Source organism: Passer domesticus, chromosome 1, assembly GCF_036417665.1.
Source record: "Passer domesticus isolate bPasDom1 chromosome 1, bPasDom1.hap1, whole genome shotgun sequence".
NCBI classification, from domain to species: domain Eukaryota; kingdom Metazoa; phylum Chordata; class Aves; order Passeriformes; family Passeridae; genus Passer; species Passer domesticus.
The window spans coordinates 5,698,802-5,724,934 of NC_087474.1; the positions used below are offsets into that span (position 1 = coordinate 5,698,802).

Genomic DNA, 26,133 nt, shown 5'->3' on the forward strand with positions numbered 1-26,133 from the left:
TCTTCCAAGCCAGAACTTGCCCAGACAAATGCTTCAGAGCCACCCAGAGAAAAGTGAGCACTAGCAACATCCACTAGCTAATGGTTAATCTTTCTGAATCCATTCCTCACTTTGGTTTTACAAAAATTAAGAGGTTTATCTTAGTGCTAGAGTTTGAGCTTCATGTACTGAAAGAACAAGCATAATGTTCTTGCATGAACTGATTGTTGGAACACTGGGAGAAGAAAAGGTGATTCACATGCTCGAGGTTAAAGCAAATGGAGGTGTCCAGGACAGAATTTTCCTTTTCCTTTCCCTTTCCCTTTTTCCCTTTTCCTTTTCTCCTTCCTTCCTTCCTTCCTTCCTTCCTTCCTTCCTTCCTTCCTTCCTTCCTTCCTTCCTTCCTTCCTTCCTTCCTTCCTTCCTTCCTTCCTTCCTTCCTTCCTTCCTTCCTTCCTTCCTTCCTTCCTTCCTTCCTTCCTTCCTTCCTTCCTTCCTTCCTTCCTTCCTTCCTTCCTTCCTTCCTTCCTTCCTTCCTTCCTTCCTTCCTTCCTTCCTTCCTTCCTTCCTTCCTTCCTTCCTTCCTTCCTTCCTTCCTTCCTTCCTTCCTTCCTTCCTTCCTTCCTTCCTTCCTTCCTTCCTTCCTTCCTTCCTTCCTTCCTTCCTTCCTTCCTTCCCATGGTTGGTTTTCATCTTTTTATATGTGGTCCCATTTCCAGGGCCACTTCAGAAAATTACCTAACAAACCCTTCCTGCAGGGAAAGTAAATTTCAGAATAAAAAGCTGGTGGCAGTCTTGATTACTCCAGCCCCTTTCCTGCAGCACATCATGGTGGTGGATTTTGGTTTCAGTGACACTCTGCTGAAGCTGTGACGTGCTCTGCACTGCAGTGGGTCCCTGCCTATGGGGTGTAATAAATGTTCTGCAGATCCTTGTAGCATGAAACCTTTAGAGATGGCAACTACCAACACTGACAGAGGAGCACCTCTTGGAAAGAACTGGCATCAGTCATGGAATGAAAAGCAAACACAGCACTTCAGGGATGTATGTCCAAGTTTCTGTCTCTCACAAACAGCCCTGCACACACCCCACCAACACGCTCATGGCAACCAGTGCCACTGCACACAGAATTTCTGAGACATTCATTTTGTTGTCCTAAGCAACCACCAGATCAGCTTGTTCCTCCAGATGTAACCACAAACATTCAGCAGATTAAGCTGAGCTCTCTGGCCAATTTAATGTCTTTTTTTTTTTTTTTTTCATTGTGGAAATGAGGTAACAGGACAATGCAGAGCAGTCCATATTGATCTTATCCCACTACTAAATTTCTTCAGTTTATGAAAATCACTAAGAGGTAGTTTCTGTGTCAGCTACTCAGAAAGCTGTACAGCAAGTCAGTGCCTCTAAGATATTACAAGACTAGTAGTAAAGTCATAAGCTTGATGTATGGCTTCAGCTACAGCACATGCTCAAAACAAGGATTGCATCTGAATCTAGTATTTTGCAATTGCTACTTTAACAACCTGTTTTAAGTTGCCTTCAAGTCTTGCCAAACTGTAATGAGAAAGAGCAGAAATTTTCCAAAGCTACATCTGCCCAAAGAGGAACTATCTGAGAAAACTCCAGCCAAAATGTTTAAGCCATTCCTAAAAAAATGTTGCAGAGAATATTTCCATATAAGAAACAATTTTCTGGTGAATTTTAGAGGGAGATTTCTAGCTCCTCCTTGGGTTGGGTTTAAGAGTTATGACTTGGCAGGACAGACTGCATAAGGCAAACATTTATGTTCTCTATACAAAAATGAACCTAAATTAAATTACTTTATACAGGGATGCTTACATTGGACAAGCACTGGCAGCAGTGGGACTGAAAAACTGAGCCCCTTCAAATAAGGGGAGTGAAAATGTGGGAGATAATGTGGCAGACTAACAAGTAAGCAGCTGTGGTATCTGAGAATATCTCAAAAGGAGCAAGGGATTGAGAGGTACAGGACAGAATCTAATACTTGCTGGACAAGGAGACTGAAATTGAGTTCAGACATCCACAGAATGGAAGTTTGGATTAAGAAACAGACATGAGGCAGGGACAGGGCAAAGTGGCTGAAGGCATAGGATGTGAGACAGCTTTATTGGGAATGAGCAAAAGAGACTTCACTTCCTGTCCACCTCCAGAAGATTAAACAGAATCATTCCTCCTGGAGAAAGCAACAGGACTGGGCAAACTGACATTATCAGCAGGAGTCAACTAAAACTGGACACCTAAGTTCAGGTGTCTCACCACAAATGCCTACATGTAACCTAGTGTTTGAATTCCCAGGACAGAAAATAGATGTAAAGGGTGGAATTCAGTGGCTGAAATAGAGGTCCTTGCCATCTGAGACAACACAGGTGAGGACACAGGCTGACATCTGCCACAGCACCTACATGGGGCCTGCACTCTATGGGAAAACACTTCACAAATTTGCCTGGAGTCCTTTGGCAGAAAACATGTCACTGTTTGTGACTGATATATCCTCTCCAGAGAGGGGACAGCAGCAGTGTCCCAGGGTCAGTGAGGAAAGCTGAAGGCCTGGCAGGGCACCTTAGCACAGCTCCAGTGGTAGCTTGCAGGCTTATAAATGGGCATCCTGATGGATCTGCAGAAAAGAACAGAATTGAAGTTGGACAAGCTACTTGTGTCCAAATGTTTCTCAGCTTTTGGGGCACTGACTTTGTAACCTTACCAATATTCTTTCAACACTTCTTGCATATTCTTGTATAAAGGCCTTATATATGAATTTGGACTGGAGTAGCCAGAAGCATCTGATGAAATTCAAACAAATCTTTGATTTGTGATAGTCCATAAAGCAGCACGAGGCATACATAATGCACAGCATGTTCTCTACACATAGGTACTTTTGCCAACTAAAGCAACCCGAGAGATGGTTTTCCTAACCACTAAAGACAAATATGCTTAAACAAATGGTTTATGAAATCCAATAGCAAGGCACTGAGAGCAAGGCCAGTCTAGTTTGATTTCTCTGCCTCCTGTTTATCTCTCCTTGAGGAATTCAAACTGAGAAGTCCTTGTGTAACTCGTGAAGACCAAAGAGGAAGCTGAAAGCACTGTGAAAAGGTTAGTAAAGAACAACTGGAAACAGATACATGTTTTGCACTATGTTAATAATGAACAGTTTTTGTTTGAAATCTCAAACACAAGCTCAAGCAGCTCAGGCCCCAAACCTGATATTTGGCAATCACCAACCTGTGTGCAAAAGAATAAAGAAAATCCTGCTCTTTGTCCTGCTGTTAGAGCTGTTTACTTTCTGGCGTGAGTTTGCAGTTCCTGAGATCTTAGAATAAGTTCTGTAACCACAGAGCTGCAGAAGTCTGAGAACTGTATCAGACCTTGGGCCAGTAGTTCAACAAACAACTACAAAAGAAGAGTTCAGATCTTCAAAGAGAAAGAGGAAGGAAATCAGCTGTCAGCTAGCTTAAAAAAAAAAAGAAAGAGAAAAGATGCAGATGATTTATCGCTTACCAGTTTACCTAAGAAAAAATCCCAACAACCACGAGCCCGTGAGATGCCAAACACATAATGTTTAAATTTCTCATTAAGAAAATAAAATGGCCACAGAAAGAAAACTGTAAGTACAAATAAACTTCCTTGGGAAAGCAGCATCAGCGTGGGCAGTAAAGAAGTTGTTGAAGTGGAACAATGTGGCAAACCTGACATTGATTGGATTTAAGGCTCTAATCATTTTCCCTTGCACACGAGTCTCATATCTGCTGTTAACTTTAATGAGACTTATGTGCCAAGCCTGCAAGGAGAATTGGTCCTTAATTCTCCTCGCTGCCAAACTGTTTCATTAGGAAGTATTTCCATGTCTTCCTGTTGAAGTTTCAGTCGGCAGTGCTGACACAGACACAGCGCTGGTGACGAGGAATTCTCCTCAGATCTGGGAGCTGTGGTGAGAGAAGGGCTCAGGGACATCCAAGACTTGTGCCAACAAGTGTGACTAAAGATCTAAAGCTTGTTACCTCCTCCTTGCCCCTGCAGTGACTCTGAAGGAATGACTTTCTCTGCCTTTCTTTCCTTAGTTTCTAAAAAGGACAAGCATTTGTCGCTATCTCCCTGATGGAGCTATTTGGAATTGGGATGTGTTTGTAGAACTCTGTGAGAAGTTTTATTTGAATGTTACTCTTTATTAATCCCACCAGCATTTCTCTGAACTCTGATGGTAATCTTTGGCCTGCAAATATTGTATGTGATTCCACAGAAATGAATGCCAGGTGAGCAACTTCACCATGTTTTGCAGTGATTTAATGGGTATGTTTATAGTAATGATCTTATAAACCCAGAGTAATTGAACAACAAGCCACAAATCAGTTGCAGCCTGGAAAATCCTAATTTGAGGCCACTTTCTGCCTCCATCTGCATAACATTTTAAATTTGTTGCTTTTCATTTTAATGCTAATTTACCCTGTGTGTTTCAAAGACTACTTCAGCCTGTTGGCAGCTCAGGAATGGGAGCAGACCTGCTGCTCCTGGCAGCAGGTGAATGCCTTGGCCCTTGAAGAGCTGTCCAGATTCACATTTCCCCAGCAGCTGGCAGTCCAGCCTGGCCTCTTTGCTGCAGAGCTCTTCTGGGGGAAATTCCTAGCTTATTTTCAAACTTCTGAATAGCATTTTGGCTTCAGAGTTTCCTTCTGCTCCCAGCACCCTGAGGGTTTGTCTGCTGGGCTGCCTTGGCTCCAGAATTCAGATCTTTTTGGCTTGAAGGTGGCATTATTTAGGAATTACTCAAAAACCTTTCAACCATGTAGGATAAACAAAGAGAACCAAATTACCATTTTAAGGTGTTGGGGCACACAGGCAGGTAGGATGTTTTTCCAGTTGTTCTTAGTTGCTGTAGTTGATACAAATATTCCTTCAGTTTTATGTAATGCTATTTGTGGTCAAAAATATTCATGAATATCAGCAGGGAAACATGACCTGTGGAGTTTGCTGTTGTTGGCAATGTAATACAGACTCTGGGTTGCTATTGATATTAATATATGATATTTGTTAGCAAAAACAGTATTTATGCTGTGGGTCATTTTGGGCTTTCTTGGCTCCTTCACTAGCAAGGCTCAATGTCATTTGGGATAACATTAAACTGAATTCTCTAAACTAACTCTACACTCTTTCAAACTGAAAATGCAATTCCTGTGAGTTGAGCTGGTGACAGCTCTTCAGCAAAAACATGTATTTTGTTTTTCACTAATTACAATGCTCTAAGATCTCCTAAGTGAAACATATTGAGTTATATGTGTGCTGTCAATCAAGTTTGCCTTTGCTCATGCTGCATTCCTACATAGAAAAATAAGCTAAATTATAGATTGTCACTTCCTTTAGTAGCTCTTACAAGAAATGTGCACATCTCAGTTGCTCAACCTCTGGCCAGTAATGATGCCTATAAAACTTTACATGGGTGTCTGATGTGTTTTTCTCAGGTTGTTTTTGTGGATATGAATTGTAAATTTGGGATTTTGCCTTGTTTTTCTCATGCACAACTTTACTGGGGTGTTTGGCCTACTTCAGTCCCTGAAGAACTAAAATTTATCTCATGGGCTTGATCGACATGGCAACAACACTCACACTGAGAAGAGATGTAATCATGCTGGAATATGTGCATTTTAGAATGTGTTTGGGGTAAACTGTATCCTGAATGTGAAACCAGAGTGTGAGCCTAAGAGATGGGGAACAGATATCTAACAAGGATGAAGGTTAAAGACTGTGTTTTATATTTGTGTTAGTTGGCCAAGCAAAATTATGAAAAGGCAGAAATAAGAGGAAGCAAAAAAAAATGGCAACTAGAAATGCAGATATATGTGTTATTACCAAAAATCAGCCAGCTGAATTGACTGCAGTGTATTCATAGTTCAGCTAAATAAAATTAAGTACTCCCCAAAGTTATACAGTTTAGTAAATTGCAGTGCATCATAACCAGATGAAACTGGTTTTTACATACCCACTGCTGGTTAAGGCAAAAATGGCATTACTGAGATAACTTTGTTTCATATCTGAAAAAGTTCTGTATGATGCTACTTGGAGACATCTGCTTTTGCACTGGGGGAAAAACTATGTGCTTGCAAATGGAGTAACCTAGAAGAGATGTTCCCAAAGTAACAATACAATGATTTAAACAATTGGGAAATAATATTTTTAAAACTGATCTGAAAAATTAAAGAATTATTCTGTACTATTCCATTTATGAGTTTGTAAGAACCATGATAGATTTATAAACAATTGAAATATGGGAGGGGGAAAAAAAGGAGAGAAGAGAAGAAAATCAAAGCAAATTTCTTCCTGTTTTATCTTGAGATCCCATACTTCTCTCTTCTGTTGCCTGATTTTTTAATCTCATCTTGTTCCTTCAGTGAAAGCAACAAATCAAAAAGTTTTGGTTAGAAGAAATAGCAACAAAATATCAAAGTCAGTTGAAATACATTAGATGTTAGTGGTTTTGGGATGACACAGTGGCATTATCCTAGTGGCATTACCCTAGGGATAGTGTGGATTTTTTTTTTTCTGCAAGGGCATCTGTGCATTCCCACTTAGGGGATCTGGTGTGGAGCTGTGAACCTCTTATTGAAATGTTGTACAGCTACAAGACTGGGCCTAAAAGGCTGAGGGTGCTGAGATGGCTTTTATTTAACCTTTCTCTGTGTGTGATAGAAACCAACATCCCCTGAGTGTGGAGAAGATCATTTCAGTGCTCACTGTGAGAGCTTGGGCTGGGTCTGACTCCTGAAGAAGGACCTAGGGCTGCTCAGTGTGCTGGGCTGAGGGACAGGGATTGGGACAGGCTGCCCTTTAGTGCCTCTGTGAAGGTCCACACATCCCATCCCTACTGAAAAAAAACCCAAAAAAACCTGTGTTCCCTTTAAGGAGAAAATTTCAACTGCAACAGGTTAGAGAAAGAAGGGAGACAACACCTAAATATGAAGCAGAGAACAGCTGGCTATTAGCCAGGCTGCTAAAAGGGAGAAATACTCCAGGATGAGTCAGTGACATGAAACTGCAAAAAAAAAAACCCCAAATGTATCCAAATGGTACATTAGGAGAGATGTCACACAGGCAATTTAGACAATTTTTCCGCCCCATAAGACTTCTGTGAGTCTAATTTTAGATCTTGTTTGTCTAGAGCATCTTCAAAACACAGTGCTCCAAAATGGAGCAGTGCAGAGAACCAGAGGAGGATTATCACATGTGGTCTGTGTTGAATAGAACTGGAGTTTCTAGAATAGGAAAGAGAAGACAAGAAAGAAACATGCCAGTGGTTGGTCAAATACTCTTCATGGTCTCTAAGAGAAGAACAAAGATAAATTAAGTTAATTTGCAGGAAGTAAGATTTCAGTTGGACAGCAGGGATAATTTCCTATCAATATGACCCCGAAGTTCAAGAGACAGCCAAGGGATGCTGAAGAACCTGCTGCTCTGGGAGGTGATAGATCTTTCTAGTAAGAACTCCTATGAAAAAGAGCTTAGCCAGAGATGGTCTGATAGCTTTGGAGGCTGCACCTCAGTTTTGTAGCATCCCACACACTCCACCTTCATGGAGAGGATTGTCTTGGATAAGGGAAATTGCAGCATTATCTACTCTTCCCATCTGGATTCAGCAGAGGCAGAGCTTCACCTGAACATCTGTGTGTGCAGGGCCAGGATGGGAGAGCTGGTTGTGGGAGCACCATCTGCTGCTTTAGCAGGCATTCCCTCTTTTCATTGATCCTGCTGGATTTTTGTGACCCATCTGCCATCCATGGCCTCAGTCCAGTCTGCACCTATCCTGCTTTAATGCAAGAGCCTGCACTGAGTGATCTCCCAGGCTCCAGAACAGGAAGCCACCTTCCAGAGGGTATGTCACAACAATGGGGCTGAAGACCTTGGCTTTGATTTCATAAAGGCTGAATCCATTTCAACTGTTTTCTCCCACAACAGATAATCATGAACTATCTGATGATTCCCAGCAGGAATGAAATATAGATCTGATGTTATATAGAAATATAACATCAGATCTGGTTTCCTTCACCCCATATAACAATTGGAAAGAAAAATATATATTTGAATAGTCCTGATTTTGTGTCCCAAGAGCCCTCCCACATACTGCAGTCTTCAATGTATTCTTACAAGAACAAAATTTGTAATAATTTTTTTTGCCTTTCATTCAGTGCATAGGTATTCAATTTGTGGTACCAAACAATCTTCCACAAACAGGACTCTATGCAAGGTCTACACTTTTCAATAAATAACATAATTAACAAAGTAAATAACCCCTAGAGCACATGAGCAAACACATACATACTGACAGCCATTCTTGCTCCTTCAAACACATCCAATCCACTTTCCCAGTGCACTCAGAATCTCAGGTGGGATTGGTGGACAGAAGGGGTTGGGCCATCCTCTGCTCCCACAGTGAATGAGCAAGGTGCTGCAGGTGCCAACCTCTGTGTCTCAAGTCCTCTTGTTTGGCACCAGAAATGTGGCATTATTTTAGCAGTACCTTCCCACCAGCAAGACCCAGGGATCACCTGAAGGAAAGAGACCTCCAGAAAAAGTGCAAAGTTCAACTCACAAACAGGTCAAGTAGATTTTCTGATCAGGTCTCTTTTTATGCTATGTTTACACAGCAAAGTGCTCCAAGCAGGTTAAGATCCCACCCAGGCTGTTCATCAAACACTTCAGCTACCTCTAAGCATTCTTGCAAAACCCAAGAGCACTTTTCATTTTGTTTAGTAAGAACACAGCACAAAGAGTGTCCATAAAGTCAATCACAGGCTCAAGAGCAAAGAGCTTCCTGACTCATGAATGTTCCTCAGCCAACACACCCTTCTTCATCTTCTCAAGGGTTATGGAGCTGGCTGAAGACTGCAGCTGGAAGAGGGGAACTGGCTTTGGCTGCACTGGCCTTGTCTGCTTTGCTGCTTACGGATTTTCCTTCACACGCCCTCTGGGTAACACTGAGGAAAGCCCTGTTCCACCACAGTGGGCTTGCTGTGAAAATATTTATATAACAAAGAATTTCTGAGAGTGCAAGGGTGAAATATGACCCTGGCATAGTAAGACATTTAATAATTAAGTATGTTTATGAGTTTTGAGATACAGAAACACTGCCCTGATTAGTATCAAAGTAGTAAACACTATCTTCAAAAGGGTTTTGTTACAAATGTAAAAGTGAAGAAAGAGAATTCAAAGCAGCCAATAATGGAAAGCTTTAATTTCAACATGATTCTTTATTCCTTTTGTTTCAGCTGGAGAAACACAGACATGGTACAATGCCCAACCAGCCATGCAGCAACCTGTCCAATTTATAGCAGTGCTTGGCAATTTAAGATTTTCCTTCAGGTGCTGACAGTAAAAGAAAAGCCACATGACTGATTACAGCCTGCACTCTCTCAAAAGACAAAATAAAAGAGAAATGGAGAAAAAAAATATCCCTGGTTTGGCTGTCATTTGGGATCTAGACAGAGAGATTATATTGTTTTGTGTCCATCTTTCTGTCCCTTATGAAAGCATTCCTCAGGATGACAATAAGGAAAGGTCATTGTGGTGGCAGGTCAGGGCTGGCAGTCAGGACAGCAGCAGTGCTTCCTTTGGCCCCCAATTCCCAAATATCAGATTTTAACTCTCAGGTTATCAGTGGTGTATCCCAGAAGTGGTACTGAGCCCATGGTCACCTTCTCATTTAGAAATGTGGTCTTATTTCAACCAAACAAATTTAGATTCACTGATTTCTAATTTTGGTCATCTCTTGGTTAGCAATTATTTTCTTGAAGTAGTTCTTGGGTACATCACTAAGCCTAATGCATTCTTTTGCTCTTAACTATATCTACTTCTGTAGAAAAAACCACATTACTTCAAAAAGGTTAGAAAACTGGGTAAAGCCTTCTGTCCATTTTTGGGGGGAGGGGAACAAAAACCAGGTTTACAGTCTGAGGCTTGCTGTACCAAATTTGAAATTTTAAAATATGGGTCAAATTTGCAGTGTAAGGAGTTTAATTATTCTTTAAAAACACAATGTGTTTTTCCCCACAGTTATCCTATACTGCATTATACAAGTAACCAGCCCAACTGTACAAGGGATGCTGAGAAAAAGACAAATTTTCACCACGGCCACAGAGACTGACAACTGCTGGAGGCAGGTTACCAGACATAGCTGACAAATTATTTCACCTGCTATTGCAAATCCTGCATTCCTAAGTACTTTAGACAAACCTCTTAATCCACCACTTGAAACAATTCCCAGGCTGAAGCATTCAAATCAAAGTAATATAAAGTTAACCCTCAACAAAGAAAAGCCTCATGGCTTTGCAAAGATGTGCTCTACAGCAAATTTAGCTTGAGTCAGATATTTGCAAATTCATTCAAACCTGACTGAACTGCAAAGGCAGAAGTTTTTCTTTTAAGGAAAGAACTAAAAGGAAACACACAGTTAAAAAAATATTAAGATAAAAATCACACAAATTAAGAAGCCACAAAGAAACAGAAACTGTCAGCCAGTTATTTTTAACAAAACCCAAACCACTAAGGTATTGCTATAAGGTAAAAAAGGTAACTCATTAAACTGACAATAAAAATAGATTAATACAGTCAGAAAGTTTTCCTTAACTGTTTTAAAATTAAAATATGTGTATATAAACCAGGTCAACAGCAGTTCTACTTGTGAATTAAGATACTGTTGTGAATTATAAAATCTGCCCAGATGTAGGTTACAATTCTTCAGTCCTGGAAGACTGTATTATCAGGCCATCAGGTCAGGAATTAAGAATTGCCTCTGTCACTGATATACCTTCTGACTTTTATTAAAGCAAAGCAAAAATCCAGCTTTCAGTCCTGTGTAAATACAGAATATAAAGCCAAAATGCACCGAAAAGACAACCTGTGTACTGTCACCTGATAATTTATAGTCTGTGATGGACAAGGATTTACTAATGCTTATTTAAGCAGATCTGTGCATGATTCAAGATCATGAAACAATTCAAAAGGGAGGGAATTTCTAAGTCTTTGGACCCAGCTCTTATTGAAAGTAGGGTCAACAGGGAACTTCAACCAGGGTGCACAGGGCTTTGGCCAGCCTTGTCTTGAAAACCTCCAAATATTCATAATCTTTAAGATCTGAAAGAAACAACTCCTTTCAAAACAACACAGGAATTCTTGTCTCAAAACAGTGGTTTGGTGTGGTACTCCTCTAATTGTCTCTGACATGGAAGCATTTTGTTACGGTACTGAACATATTTTCCTATCACCTTCTCTCTTTTAGTTCAGCAGGCTCAAGACACACCTGCAGTGTTAAAGATCCCAGATGTTACATTGATGATAGAGTGAAATTCTGGAGATATGTAAGCTGGAAATGGAATTTCCTCAGGTTTCAGTAGAGCTGGTCACTGGCTAACGGACCCCAAATATGCAGACAAAAAACCCCAAACTCAAATGCTTACAAGGAATTATTAGGATTGATAATTTTATTCATTTTAATGGGGCAAACTGTGTTTTCAGCAGCATATCTGTTTCTTAATCAGCAGATGAGCCTAAAGGCATTTCTGTAGGATCTAAAGCAGGACTGTGAGATCAGAGAAGAGTTCAGGTTGGAAGGGAAGGACATAAATCTTTGTCCCAAACATCAGGCTTTAAACATTGTTGGCTATAAAGTCAGACAAAGGGTTTAACAGAAGACTACACCCATAGCTTCAAAGTGACTCTATAAACACCAAATATTTCAGAAAAATGGGGGGGAAAAGATTTTTAATTCAATCTCATCTCAGCTATTGGAAAACATCATTTGGAACATTTAACTTTGGTTACAAAGGAAAACAGACATTATTGGATGGATAGTGAATTGTTTTGGTGTTATATAAGACATTGGTTAAAAATTCATGTGACTTCAAAGGGAGATTACACAAGATTATAGACCTAGGGTGAAATTCTGGCTCTGATTAAAATCACTGGCAAAAATCCCACTGGCTTGACCACTGCCAGGATTCTGCCTCTAACATGCCCTTGTTTTACCAGGCAAAGCCACACATGCAGACTCAAATGTACCTTACAAATGAATCTCTCTGCAACAATTAAACTTGGAAAGCTTTTTTTCATCTCCTCCAGAGCTGTGTGGGGATTTTTCTTATTTTTATGACATTGTCTCTCCCACTGTAGATTTTTCTTTCTATACAAACTAGGAAGATTTGATGTAAACAACAACAATGGAACTGTCTGAAGAAAAAAACTGTGAAATTGATTTTTCTGTTGTTTTTGAAGCTGTGGCTTTAGAAATAGCATGGAATACAGAAACCTTCCTCCCACTTCACTGCCTTTCCCAGTGAAGCTGGAGTGACCATGGTCCAACTCCAGTAGTGGCATAAGGGTGGTATCCTGCCACACAGGAGATTGCAGAGCATCCTTTAGAAAAGTACCCTGAGATAGGGCAGACCTGATCCAGAAATCCAGATCCTGAGTGCTGAGGTGGAAATATTGTTCACACTGGCATTTCACAGGCTCCCTTTTAACATCCACCTGCCTTTGCCACAGGGATGCTGCCAGGGGAACAACTCCATGACTGAAAAAGCCCACAACAGTCTAAAAGCAACCACTGGAGTGTTCCAAATGTGCTACAGAGAATGTTTCACATGGAGACTGGCAGCCCAAAGGCAGTCAGATTAGGAGTAAATTCCCAATTTTTACAGCATTTCCTTGTTCCCCCAGACAAATCCTGCCTGACTGTTCCAACACGCCCTGCACCAGCAAATTAATGAGCACGAGGCCAACACCTCTGCAAGGGCTGAACACAGCAGCAGAGAGCCAGCCAGGCACCTTCCATGATATCTGACAGGAAAGCACCTGCAGCTGTCAGTGCACAGCTGCAAACATGCACAGCACAGCCCTCTTGGATGCTGTGGGGAGATGCCTGCTCTTCCCAGCAGGTACAGAGGTTATACAATATATTATAATATAATATATTATCATATATTCTCCCCTGCCAGGTAAACCCAAGGCATCCTGCCTTACTCTGGAAAAAGGCGTGGTTGGAATCCATCCCAACACCACCATTTGTTTCCCTCATGCTTTCATCACAGCCCTGCTGTTCAGCGAAAGGTTTCCCACATAAAAATTAGCCCAATGCTCATTTACAGCAGAAATGTTGTGATAGTTAACTGATTAATGCTGGTAGAGGCCTCTGAAAGTATCAATCACTATATTGTAGAATAATTAACCTTGATTATTATTGCTTATGCAGTGCTTTGGGCTAAGGCTTACAAAGGCAAGAGGAGATTAATCATAACTTGTCCCAAAAGCAAAATAGGAGGACATGGAACACCCTCAATTTTGCTCTTATGCAAAACCATGGTCACTTAGAGCAGCCTGAAGATGCTGAGATCACTGAACTCGTTAGGCAGTGGCCAAGGGTGCTCCAGTGAGCACTGAGCACTCAGCCACAAGACAGGAATCAGTCAGTTCCTGCCTGCCAGCAGCACATGGACCAGCTTCCCAAACTCACCAAATGCTCCTTCTCAGACTGGCCCAGTGACAAACCTTAACACGTACACAACTGAAAAGCATCAGCTTGGGAAAGAACCTCTTCCCAAAACCACAACCCTGCACTTTGTCATAAAGTTTGATTTTTGTCATCTGCTTCTGCTTTTAACTCCAAAATCTAAATTGCTGTTGCCGTATTAAGAGAAAATATCAGAGTCTTCAGAGCAAGTTTTAAATGCAAGCAGTGAAAACACTGCACAACTGCTGCCCTGCTGGGCTCTGGAAGGAGCAGGAGAGGCAGCTGTGGCTGCAGGGCATGGGTGCTTTATTGTGTGTGCTCTGAACTGATATGGAAAATCCAAGTTCTCTGTGAAATTATGTCCCTTGTAGTATTGGACATGAATAGAGCACAGTATGTGAAACACAGGGAGCACTGGTGTTGCTTTTAGAGAAGGAAACTGTCTGGTTTCTCCAAAGGGCCTGTAGGATCCACAGGTTGTTATTTTTCCTTCCCAAAACAATCAAATCATTGATTTAAATCTGTCACAGGCACCTTGCACTATGAACAGTACCCTCCAAAAGTACTGACATCCTTGCACATGGCATTGCCCAAACAGGTGGAAGAGCTAAATACCAAGAAAAATTAACCCACTGCTGGCACCAAAGTCAGTGATTTTTTTACCTTGATCATATCTCCTTAAGGAAGGCAGCACTCTGTTTCAGAGAACAATATAAAGATTATCAGAGCAGTTTAGATACCTCTGCAAGTGAGACTGTGGCTCCTGGAGAAGCAGAGTAAGGTAATTTCTTCAGAGTATGGGGGTATTAGCTTAGACCTCTTTGGCTGAACACACTGTATGTGCTAGTCAGAATTAACATGCTTGACTCAACCACCATCTCTCCATTTGGATCCAAATGTTCACAAAAACAGCAGGGATTTTTTTTTTTTTCAATCTTGCTGCAGATGGAAATTTCCATACTACAGTTCTGCAATGATTGTAAACAAGAGGTTTCAACACCATCAGTTCTTAACCTTTTATAAGAAGAGTGGCTGAATAATCTGTAAGGAAGGAGATCAGGGCAATACAACAAGGGTTTTGTGCAAAAAGGAGGAACTGAGACTGAAAGCTACAATCCTGCTGCTCCCCACTTTTAAACCCTAAAGAAGACAAAGCAAAAGGCAGGGGGAAGGGATGGAAAGAAAATAAAAACACAAAAGGTCACTAACTTTGCAGAACTTAAAACTTTATTGTTAAAGTCTGCATCTACTCCTTAAAACGATATTATATATTAGTTTTCATTTGAGAAAATAAACAAATCATAGGAGAAAAGCCTCTACAAATGCTACAGGATTCCTCCCTCTCCCACACCTCCTAGTTCAAGACACTTCAGAGACGCTTTCCAACACTGGTTGACTTCGATTTTGAGCCATGACATCCAAAGTATGACATATTTGGTGTTTTTTCACTAACCTGAGGAATGAACAGGGACAGATCTTGCTTCCTAGAATAAAACCTTTCTCAACCACAGTCCCAGGCTGCTGTGAAGGAGAAGCAGCAGGCAATGCTGAGCTTCCACATCTATGCTCTACATCCCGCCAATTTGCTGCACATCCTGAAGTTGCAGTGGCTCTACTGTCGCACCCTTAACAGATCATGTTTTCACATATACACAGGAAAACACAGGGTTTCTGCATTTCCAACCCTTGTGCTCTGTACAGCAGTTGTTTTTTAAGCTACTTCACAATTTCCCTCAATCTTCAGACATCAATACAGGGATTGAATATTTCAAGGGTGTATTTACATAGGCAGGCCTAAATTATCTAAGGAACAAATTGTCCCTGCCACACCTCTCCATGGCAGCAGCCAGGCAGATTAGCTGTTTTCCCTCCAAGAAGGAAGAGAGTAAAATAATAATAAAATAACAGTTTTTTAAACCCCAAAACCTAAACCCCTAAAAAGTTTCATGGTGATTTGGGGTTAAATCCCAAATTCTAGGTCTTCCTTAAGGCTTAAATTATAAATCAAGCACAAAACTGCCAAAACCTTGCGTCATATCTAGCAAACACAGACACATATTTCAAGTGCAGAAAGAACATTTCAAACCCTTGAAACACAACCAATCTGTTTAACAAACCCACATTCTCCAAGCTGAGATGTTGTGGTTCATGACTTCTGAACTTTGTACAGAGAAGTGACCCAGCCTTGTGCAAAGCTGTCTCCATTGGAGAGGACTTCCCCAAAAGTCTCATTTGGCAAAAGCCGTCTCCATTGGAGAGGACTTCCCCAAAAGTCTCATTTGGCCATTCCCACCTTTCATAAAAATCACCAGGCTCATTTATTTACTTGTTTATCAGGCTGTTTTCACAAAATACTCTCACTATGCTGTTACAGGAGTCTGAACAAAACCAAATGTTTAAACCTCCTCCCATCCCATTTTGGCCAACAAGGGCCTATTATTTGCTCCCTGAAGTTTCCTATCCACTAATTAAAGTGTGCACCTCATCTGCATTGCAACCATACAAACCCAATCAACTACCTGTCACAATTGTGAATTGAACTCTATGATCACAGCACCAATAAAACCAGATATTACACTGTCCCTTCAAAATTAGATTAACCTTCTTCTTTATGGTTGTTTTTAGGTTTTGGTGATGGTGGGAATTTTTTTGTTTTGTTTTTTGTTTTGTTTTGTTTGTTTTTCTTAAACCTGACAGGAGGGATCTGGAATACCTGGTTCTTTATGAGTACCAGTCCCTTGAATTCCTTGTTCAAAATTGCACCCAATGGTTTAATTATTAGATATTAATCAATGGTTTTTGATTAATATCTACTTGACCACTTTTACTTTTGAGTTCTGTATATCATACTGGGCCTAGTTTTAGTAACCTGGCAGCAATACCTGTAAGCTGAATTTTGTATTTTTTTAGTATTAACGAGGATACCTTTGGAGACTCTATTTTTGTTTTTTTTAAAGACCAACAAAAACAGTGCCACATAGAAAAATGGCTACTTTCATACGCTTGTGAGCAGCGACTATGGTTTGCTGCTGAATTATTGCATAGATTGGAAAACACAGCTCCAAGAAAAGATCTGTAATTGTCTAGTGGTTGGGCTGCTGGCAGAATTCCCTGCCTGGGGCTGTTTTTATAAATAGGCCTGAGGACAAACAAACAAGCTACTAATAACAAGTCGACTATTATGTTTTGAAGCAGCCCTGCTTTGTGTTGTCCAGCACACAAGCAGCTCAGATGGCAAATATAGCAAAATCCATGGCAAGAAGTAAGGATAGATCATGCCCATGTCAAAATTTCAGTCCGCTAAAATAAACTTAATCTGGGGGAAATACCAAAATACACAAGGCAGCGTACGGCTGTGCTGTGTCAGATCTCCATTTCCAGTATTACTGGGTATCATTAGGAAATGAGGTAAAATGGCTCAGTAACAGCCATCACCTACTCCAGAAATCCTGGTGAATTCTTCAAGTCAGCTGCTCTTGCTTTTTTCACGAGTTCTTTTCACCATGTCCTACTCAGAACAGCATCAACGATCTGGACATTATTCAGAATATCCTGTTTGACTCTGAAAAAGTTCTCATGTTTATCAGAAACACAAAGGTATCTTATCACAGCCTTTACTGGAAGCTTCTCATTCTACGGATAATCTGGTGGCTACTCATCCAAGAGCAAAGGTCAGATTTTCTGCCACCTCTACATCAAGCTGCTCATCTAATCTCATCACACTGCAAAATGTTTTTCTTTCTTTTAATGTTTTCTGAAGATAATTTAGGATTTACAGTTGAAACTCAAACTCATTTACTGGTTCTGTACTACCTTCCCTTGAGAATGACATTCTGTATTGGATAGAATTCTCTGCTATTTCATATACTTCTTTCTGTTTCAGGAAATAATTACATCAGTAGAAGATATTTTTTACCTTTGGTGTTGGAAGCTTATTTGTTACCAATCAAATGCAAGCCAGGGCAGTTTATATGGGAACAACCCATGCGACTCTTCCAAAGAGGGCAGCTGAAATAAAAGAGCTTGGAAGAAGGTGAGGAAAATCAGGGCCCTTACCTTTTACATTTCTCTCCTGCTGCTTATGGATCTTATCTCTGTTACGTGGAGGATGATCTTCACCACTCTCTATCAGCCCTGGCTTCCTTCACACAGAATCACAACTTTCCTCACTGCTGCCCATCTTCTCTGCTAAGCTTCCTCTCAGAGTAGCTTACTTTTTCTTTCCATAACTGTTTTGATTTTCCTTTCTTTTGCCTTTTGTATCCTCCTTGGAGAGCGTACTTTGTCCCCAGGACCCTCCTCAAAGACTTAGCAGCTCTCTTATCTCTTTCCTGATGTCACTCAGCATTAGCAGCTTAGCCTTCAAAAACAAATCCTCTTTTTTTGCTGATAAGAAGAGCCACTTACGCTCTTCCTTCCCCTTTGTTTTCTCTCTTTGGAGGGAAGATCTCTCCAGCTCTAGCACCACTCCATGTGGTGATGCAAGGCCATGAAGTCCAGTGGCCCATATGGAATTGCTACCGAGGTGAGCACTTTCCTGCTAACACCCAGAAACCACGGAGTCAGCAGGGATTAAGGAAACAACGAAGAGCTCAGCGTTTATGGCAGCACACTGACGCATTTCAGGGTGCTGCAGCCCCGGGGAAAGCAGCACTAACATCACCAGGACAGATGAAAGGACTCTAGGTAGTGCTGAAAACAAAACCAAGCCAAACTAATGTGTTTTCACAGAAGAAAACTTTTTTTTTTTTTCCCAGCAGAAGATTCTATCTCACTGATAGAATATTGGTCCTAATAGAAGCAGAGCAGAAAGAGGAGCTGGTAGGAATAACAGGCAGGAGCAGCAGCTGGTTTCTCTCCAGAATCACCAGCCACACAGACACAGATCCCTTGGCACAGCAAATGCCCTCCCTGACTGTGCCCTCATAAATCAGCTTCACTGCCATGAGATGAATTTGTACTTGGTTGAATTTTTGTATGGTCCAGAGTCTGCAACACGAAACTATCACACCTTTTAGCAAAGCTTAACTTCTCCCACCTCCATAGGATGGTGATGGGGTGCAGAGACAGATTGCCTCTCCAGGGAGTCTTGGCAGGTGAGCCAAAGGAAATGCCAGGCCAGGGGCTGGGCAGGACCTGCTCCCTGGATAAATGGACTACTACGGGGTTGTTCATCCAGCAATTTTGCCACAAGCACTAAATCCATAAGAAAAGAAAAAAACCCAAACTTTACTAAAGCTTAAGCGTTACCAAATCAATTATCTAAACATTTCACCATGTAAGTACACATACATGCAAACAGCTTTGTTCCTGAAATCCTGCTGCTCCTCAGCAGCTATTTAACAGCACAAGAAAACCTTCAGAGCACCTACTTACACAAGAGGGGATGAAAATTACATTATTTTTCAGCTTTAACAAATCCAGTTGTTTTTGCAAGTTTCTGCTGCCCTGCTGTACCACAGCTGTTCCAGCCCCACCGTCAGCTTTAGCCAATTGTAAGTCATCAGTTTTCAGCACACAAAGCAGCTGAAAGCCAATTCTGCTGGTAGCACTGTTGGAAATGAATCATTATTTGCCCAGATCTTGTGTTAACCTTTTATTTCCCTTGAATATCACCGCTGAAAAAGGACAGCTCACACCCTTTAAAGGGACCTGAAGAAAGAGATAGCAAAAATAAAATTAAAAAAAAAAAAAGAGGTCAGGGAAACAAGGAATAAGAAATATAAAGCATAGCAAAAAACAAAAAAAAACAAAAAAAAAAGAAACAAAACTTAAAAAATTATTCCAAGCATTATCAGCCTCTCAAGCCAGCTGAAGAAGACCCTGAAAAAGAATCCCAACAACTTCTATTTTATATGAGCTCAATTTCTTTCAAAATGTGGAAAGCAGGTTACCCTGAAGAGAAGGAGAAAAAAGAGTAAGCAGGTTTAGCTCCAAAGGTCACATTGCTTTAGTCAAACCACCCAACATTTACTCCATCCACTTGCTCTAGTCACTCTCTCTACTGTAAATTTAAAGCTCTAGACAGCTGCTACTGCTGCAAGGAGGACAGATGTAGTCCTAACTAAACATACAAACTTGCTAAATACCATCTTAACAACTTGGCCAGATAATTATTTTGCCTTCCTGCACAAAACTCATCTATTTTCAGTCACAGTTCTGCAACAAGAGGTCTATAGGCTATAAAACCTGTAGCTACACAAATACTTAGAAAACAACTCCTGTCTTAGCAGGCTGTAATTCAACAAAAATGACAGGTGTTCCCTTATGGTATAAATTTTTTCAAGCTAAGTTTTAGCTAAAATTAAGATTTAAAAGGAAAATTTAGAAAAATAGATTATTTGCCAAATAAAAAAAAAATACAATATGGAATTACAAAGATCTGTCACTGTCACTACGACCATGAAATCAGAAAGGGTCTCCTGGTGTGTCTTATGCCATCTCTGTGAGATTCTGCCCAACTTTGGCCTAGCAATAAACCAGACAGCTGTGGGAGACATCTCAATTTCTTACTAAATTCTGCCAAGATTTAGTTTGCACCCAGAAAACCCTTGTTACCCCCTTTAATCCTCTTGCTGTTTTTCTTTGCCACTCAAGTGCCAGCTAACATTGCTGAGGAAAAGGGGAAGTCTCTTGTGCTTTCTCTTGCTGGCATCCTGGGCATCCTGGAGGACAACAAGGAATTTCAAGTCTTCAGTGCAAAGAGAAGCAATAATGAAACAACTTCAGGAAGTTGCTGGATAAACAGCAACACCGTGTTAAACTAAGCCAGGCACCTTGGTGATGATACCAAGATACTGGGCTCACTCCCTAAGAGAAACACGAGGATCTCTCATGAAAAGGACTGGATAATCTGAACAAGTGGAGGAACAGAAGTCAGGTTAATTTATTTTCGTTTAGTCCTTAATCCCTCATTTAAGTATTCAAGGACTATCATTTTGTCTAAAACTTGAGCACTCAACAGCTGGATAGAGACAAACTGAAGTGCACTGTCTCAAAAGGTTAACTGGGAGCTGCCATGGTAATGTTGCCATGGATAAAACACAGATCAGAAGAGGCATCAGGAGGCCTCCAGAACAGATAAAAAGCTTTAATCCCAAATTGATATATATAAGCAGTGTGAAAGCTCATCTGGAATAATGTGTATAGTTCTGGTCATCTGCTCAGGGAAGGTTAATTCAGCTGGCAGCAGGTGCATTAGCAGGCTGTCCTGATGGTGAGAGAAACAGAGTCTCCCTCGTGGGACGTGACTGAAGGAGCTTGGCTCGCTGGGCTCTGCAGGTGACAGCTGACAGTGTGTGTGACCCTTCTCCTCAGTTACGTAAGGTGCATAAACATCAACAAGGGAGAAGAGATAAGGGACACTTTGTGGGTGCAATTAGAAAATGGAAAACTATTGTGCATAAATTGAGGTTGGAAATTAGGAACGAAAAAAAGAGTGCTCTCTAATGAGAGCAAGAAACATCACCACTTTGCAAACTGATGGAGTTTATTGGAGGAAAGATATGATGGCACTGCCTAAAGAGTTTTCCTACAGGAGGTAGGAAAAAAATGGCAAGTTAAAGAAGCCTCCTTCTTGCTTTACGCAACCCCTAGAGCAAGAAGGGAAATAAAGAGCAATTATTTCCAGCATTTTTTTCTAGACTCAAGAAATTCTGATCCTTCTTTTGATAACTGCCTGATCTCCAGAAGGAAATCAGCTCTGATGTCTAATGACTGAAAGATGAGGAAGGGCTGTGGTATTTTTGGGGTGCCCTGATGAAGACAAGGAAAGGAAGGAATCTGACTCCGTGTTCTTAAAAGGCTAATTTATTATTTTATGATATTATATTATATTATATTATATTATATTAAAGAATGCTATACTAAACTATACTAAAGAATACAGAAAGGATGAAGACAGAAAGCTAGAAAGAATACAACTGAAAAACCCGTGACTCTCTCCAGAGTCTCGACACAGTTTGACAGTGATTGGTCATTAAGTAAAAACAATTCACGTGCAACCAATGAAACAACCACCTGTTGGTAAACAATGTCCAAACACATTCCAAAGCAGCAAAACACAGGAGAAGCAAATCAGATAACTATTAATTTCCTTTTCCTCTGAGGCTTCTCAGCTTCCCAGGAAAGAAATCCTGGGCAAGGGGTTTTTCCCATAAAATATGACGGTGACAAAGGGCTACAGACACAGGAAAGGAGTCATTCTAGGTGTAATGTGAGGGTCAACATAAAAATATATGATAATTCAGAAAGGTTAATTCTGAACTGCTTTCCAAATCTAGAAAGAGTCTGGTACACAACCTGTGGCTACATGTCAGAATGTGACCTTTTCCACCTTCAGAATGTGATAACCATCTTCTTTAGCTACACCTGCATCAAAACATACCAGATGTGTCAGAAGAAATCCTTGCTCCCTGATGCCATGGTTCCGGTCCTTCTCCAAAGCCTCAGATCAATGTGCCCCGAGGATTATATGCAAAAAATACCCATGGAAATATGGGTGTGTGCAGGCACACCCACCTACACATATACATAACATGGCATACTGCTCATAAAAATGTATCATCTGCTTATTTAAGAGTTTCAAATGTCCCAAGTTTTGATGAAGAGCTGTATAATGACTCCAAATAGGAAATGAGAGGATCCTACCTATGTAAACTAACCAACAAGCAGAAATTATCTCTGCAGCCTACTGAACAGCCTGGGAAAACAAACAAGCAAGCAAACAAACTGTTTCTGTCAATCTGAAAGAAATTTCTTTTTAACAGATTCAAATGAGTAGCCCAGAAAGAGGAAGGAAGAGCTTTAAAAGTGAAATTACAAGTAAACAAGGACAGAGAAAGAAAAGAAAGAAAAAAAACAACTTCCTGAAAATGGATGGGAAAGGCCACCTAGAAATGCACAGCACTGGAATTTCCAGCATTTGACCAGCCACCACCACAGTCCCAAATTTCACCTGCCTCAGCCACCTGGCTGATTTTTTATCTCAATTAGAAAAAAACAGACCCTCATTGGGGAGTTCTGAACAGATTTGTCACCGTCCTTGCAGGTTCCAAGCACAGTTCCCACGGTGAGTTCCTGTGGCAGCTCAGGCTCCTCCTCAGCTCTCCCCAGGGCTCAGGGAACACAGGGCTCTCCAGAGGCTTCAGCTGCTGGAACTTTGGGACTCTGGTGACCTGCCTTTTAAAATAGTGGGAGTAACTTCCGCTGCTGCCCCAGCAGGGCTTTTAGGAGCCCAGAGCATGCCAAAACACTGCTTGCCCTTGCTTATAAGTGGAGTAACAAAAGTGCAGCTGTACTCAGTTTAAGGCAGGGCGATGCTTTCCCACCCTTATTTAACACTGGCTCATTTCCATCAGCCCTAACAAGCGTGAATGGCAGGGAAGGGAGGTTTTATGGGGAGCCATAGGCTCACGGTCCTCTTTGATTTTGCTTCAAGTGAGTCAAATTGGCTTCATCCACAACTGAAGGCAGTAAATGTACTGACACAGAAGTCTGGCAACAGACCTCATCCAGGTAAACTCCTGAGGCCAAAGGGAGCCATGTTATAAATGATTTTATATAGGGAAAGCTCCACACAGTGCAGAATCAGGAGTGGAGTGGGCCAAGACATCTGCAGTGCTGAATTACCTGCAGTGGTCTGGCTTTAAGCATGATGGGTTTTTAGCTTACATATAAGACTAGGGAACCACTGAGCTCTACTTTCCAGCATGCTACAGTCTTGGGCAAATTACTTCGTAAATTTTTTCTTTCCAAGCTTTACATCAGAAATAATGATACTTCCAGAGTGACATTAAATCAACCATTTCTCCTAAATATTTAGAAATTTACAGAAGGAAGGATGTGGAGGGGGCCAGTGCATTAGGGTTATTATGTTGGCTCTTCCCCAGGCTTTCTTTCGAGGAGAGCTTTAAAAGAAATGCTTGGATCAAATACCTGTTCAATAAAAACCTGGATATCCTCCAAGAGTCCACTTCTTTGGTGAGAGCAAATAAAGCAGGTCTCCCAGTGTTTCAGGTGTAAGTGAAACATTGAGTGCACAGGAGGTTGATATTAGAAGGCACACATGTCTGATAAGAGCTTCAAGAGGATAAACTGAATACCATATGGAAAACAAGATGAGACTGGGGGAAATCAGGATCTTGTATGTATCCAAGAACTGACAGCTCAATGACTGGTGATTCTTTAAATTCCTGATCCAGATTAGTTAGGGCACTGATGTTACTGGGTTCACCAGGAAACAAGCCAGGGCCAGTGCAGGCAGGCAAAGTGCTACAGAGGAAATTGAGTTTACATGGAATTAACAAAACCATGTTTTCTCCAGACACAGAGAAGTAAACTTCTTTTGTTCATTCAGGATCTCACAAGAGTTTCCTTCAGAAAAAGAACTTTTACTCTAAACTCTGTTCCACACTTGGCATTTTTTGGCAAAGTCCTCCCTATCACGTAGTCCAGGTGAAATAACTTCCTTGAATTCCAGCATAAATGTTCCTAGCAGTGCTAAACACCAGCAAAGCATTTAGTGATCACTGCCCCAGATATCTAAGATAGCTATCTATATGTCAGTCATGTATGACAAAACATAACTCCTAAAGCACTTCAGGGCTTTTCAAATGCCAAAGTTTGTCTCAGCCCCAGAGTTCACTCCACACACTCTGTTCCCAGCCAAGTAATGAACCACCCAAAGGTCAGTGGAGTGAGAGCTTGGTTTGGGCTACACACTCCCTTCAGGATGAAGAACAAAGCCATCAGGGTGTCAGGGTCAAGACTGCCATGCTCACACTTCAGGGATATCCTCTTCCTCCTCAGCCCTCCACATGGAAGGAGAAGCACAGCTGGATCCAAGATAAAGCAAGCTTGTGGTTAGGAGGTTACACTGCTGCTCAGTCTGGCTAAACTTGGCTTTAACCACCAAATCAACTGTGTATTTTAGGACTGGTGAGGAAACGAGATGTTCATGACCTGATTCAGAAACTAAAGCTTTGGACAAAGTTTTAGATGAATCTGTTAATGAATTACCAGCAATAGCTGAGCTTATGTTTGACTGAATTTCTATGTTCAGCTTAATGAATACATGTACTTGGAAAAGACTTAGCTGAGATAAACATTTGACCTCACTCTGCTTTGAAGTTATACATAAAATACAGAAATATGCTGCACCAGTTGCAGTTGCTTTACATGCAATTTCCCAACAATAAAAAGAGCAAGAAAATGTTAAGGCTTATGCCAGAACGTATAATAAAATTTCCTTCCCAAAGCTGTACACTTCCTGTGAAGCCCAGCCAATGTGCCAGACCAAGAACTCCAGCTCCAGCCATCAGAGGAAAGTCCTGTCCCTCCACAGCTGTCACAGATCTTTTTCTGTGACCACAGAGCAGTTCTGTAAAGTGTCACACCATCAGACTCACAGACAGCCAGGCTGAAAGGCCTGAGAAACAGAATATCCTAGAAAGAAAAATAGGAAGTTTTAAGGCTTATTTTTAATTAATTGCCAGATGGAAAAAAACAGATGGAAATAAATATTTCTTGGAACTTCTGGAAGCTTCTCAGAAAAGTCAACCTTTCCCTCAAACTGCCCTTGTGTACAAATTAGGACACATAAAAGAAGGGGTTTTTCCTATTAATGAAATCGTGATAAATTCTGAGATGATGCTTAGAAAAGAAAACAACATTAACTAAATCACCATGATCATTCCAACAACAAAAACATCTAGGCAAATATATGTACTACACATAAAACCCCCTCATATATTATGGAAACATGCATAAAACAGTTTGAATTTACAAATTCTCAGCCTGAGCACAAAGGCATTCTTTATTTAAATGGCTGTTATAAATCCACATAAAGCACAGGACTTAGCTTGAAAACTGTCTCTTCATCTCATATCGTTACCAAGCCTCTATATAAACAAAATATGGTCTGTCAGATTTCTGTTTGGCCTTTTTGTATTTTGTCTCTACAATGGGGATGTGAAAGAGAAAGGCTGAACGTATTTATTCTGGTCTAGGCATCTGGCCAAAAGTAAAAGAGATATTTTAGGTTTCCTGGCTCACAGTGAGTTCAGCCTCTTACCTGCCTCCCCATTTTAGACCACAGCCACAGAATTAAAGCTGGAACACAGTCAGAATAGCAGAGAGGGTGCATCATAGCATTAGCCATAAATATTACCACTGTACCCTGGCTTCACTCCCCCATCTCCATCACAGTGCTCTTGTATCAGATACTTTACACAATCCTCTCACATGTGGTAACACTTGTGGTAAGCAGAGCTGTAAAATTTGTCTGCAAGGAGAGAAAAGTCTCAACAGAGCAACTAGAAGAAACCTGGTTGTTTGTCAAACGGAATTATTGCAAAATCAAAACCAAAAATACTGATGTTTTGGTATCCATTCATGAGATGTTTCTGGTACACCATATTTTGCTCATTTATACTTTATACACTCACAAGCTTTAGGTGGCTCCTTCTCCCATCCCTCTAAGCTGCACAGAGCCATAATGAAATCCCAACACCTCCATCCCATGCAGAAAGAGCTTCTCCATTCCAACCCCACTGTCCTTAGCAGCTCCAGTGACAGGGAAAATGCTCCTGCTAAGGCAAGTACCACCAGAATGGCATTCAGCAGATCTAGTGGTGAGCAGCTCAGAA

General features: G+C 41.0%; 1 protein-coding gene and 2 long non-coding RNA genes across 3 annotated transcripts in view; 1 reads left to right on the forward strand and 2 right to left on the reverse strand.

The window, feature by feature from the left end:
* The window catches only part of PRKAG2 (protein kinase AMP-activated non-catalytic subunit gamma 2), a 210,484-nt gene that overhangs the window by 169,762 nt on the left and 14,589 nt on the right, over positions 1–26,133 (reverse strand). The gene's annotated exons all lie outside the window — the stretch shown is intronic.
* LOC135306301 (uncharacterized) lies at positions 1,774–7,828 on the reverse strand. Its single transcript, XR_010367108.1, has 3 exons — positions 7,640–7,828; positions 2,702–2,780; positions 1,774–2,614 (listed from the first exon to the last, which is right to left on the reverse strand). It is a non-coding gene; the product is annotated as an uncharacterized LOC135306301 (long non-coding RNA).
* Positions 3,045–9,396, forward strand: LOC135306335 (uncharacterized). Its single transcript, XR_010367149.1, has 3 exons — positions 3,045–3,093; positions 4,179–4,250; positions 9,252–9,396. It is a non-coding gene; the product is annotated as an uncharacterized LOC135306335 (long non-coding RNA).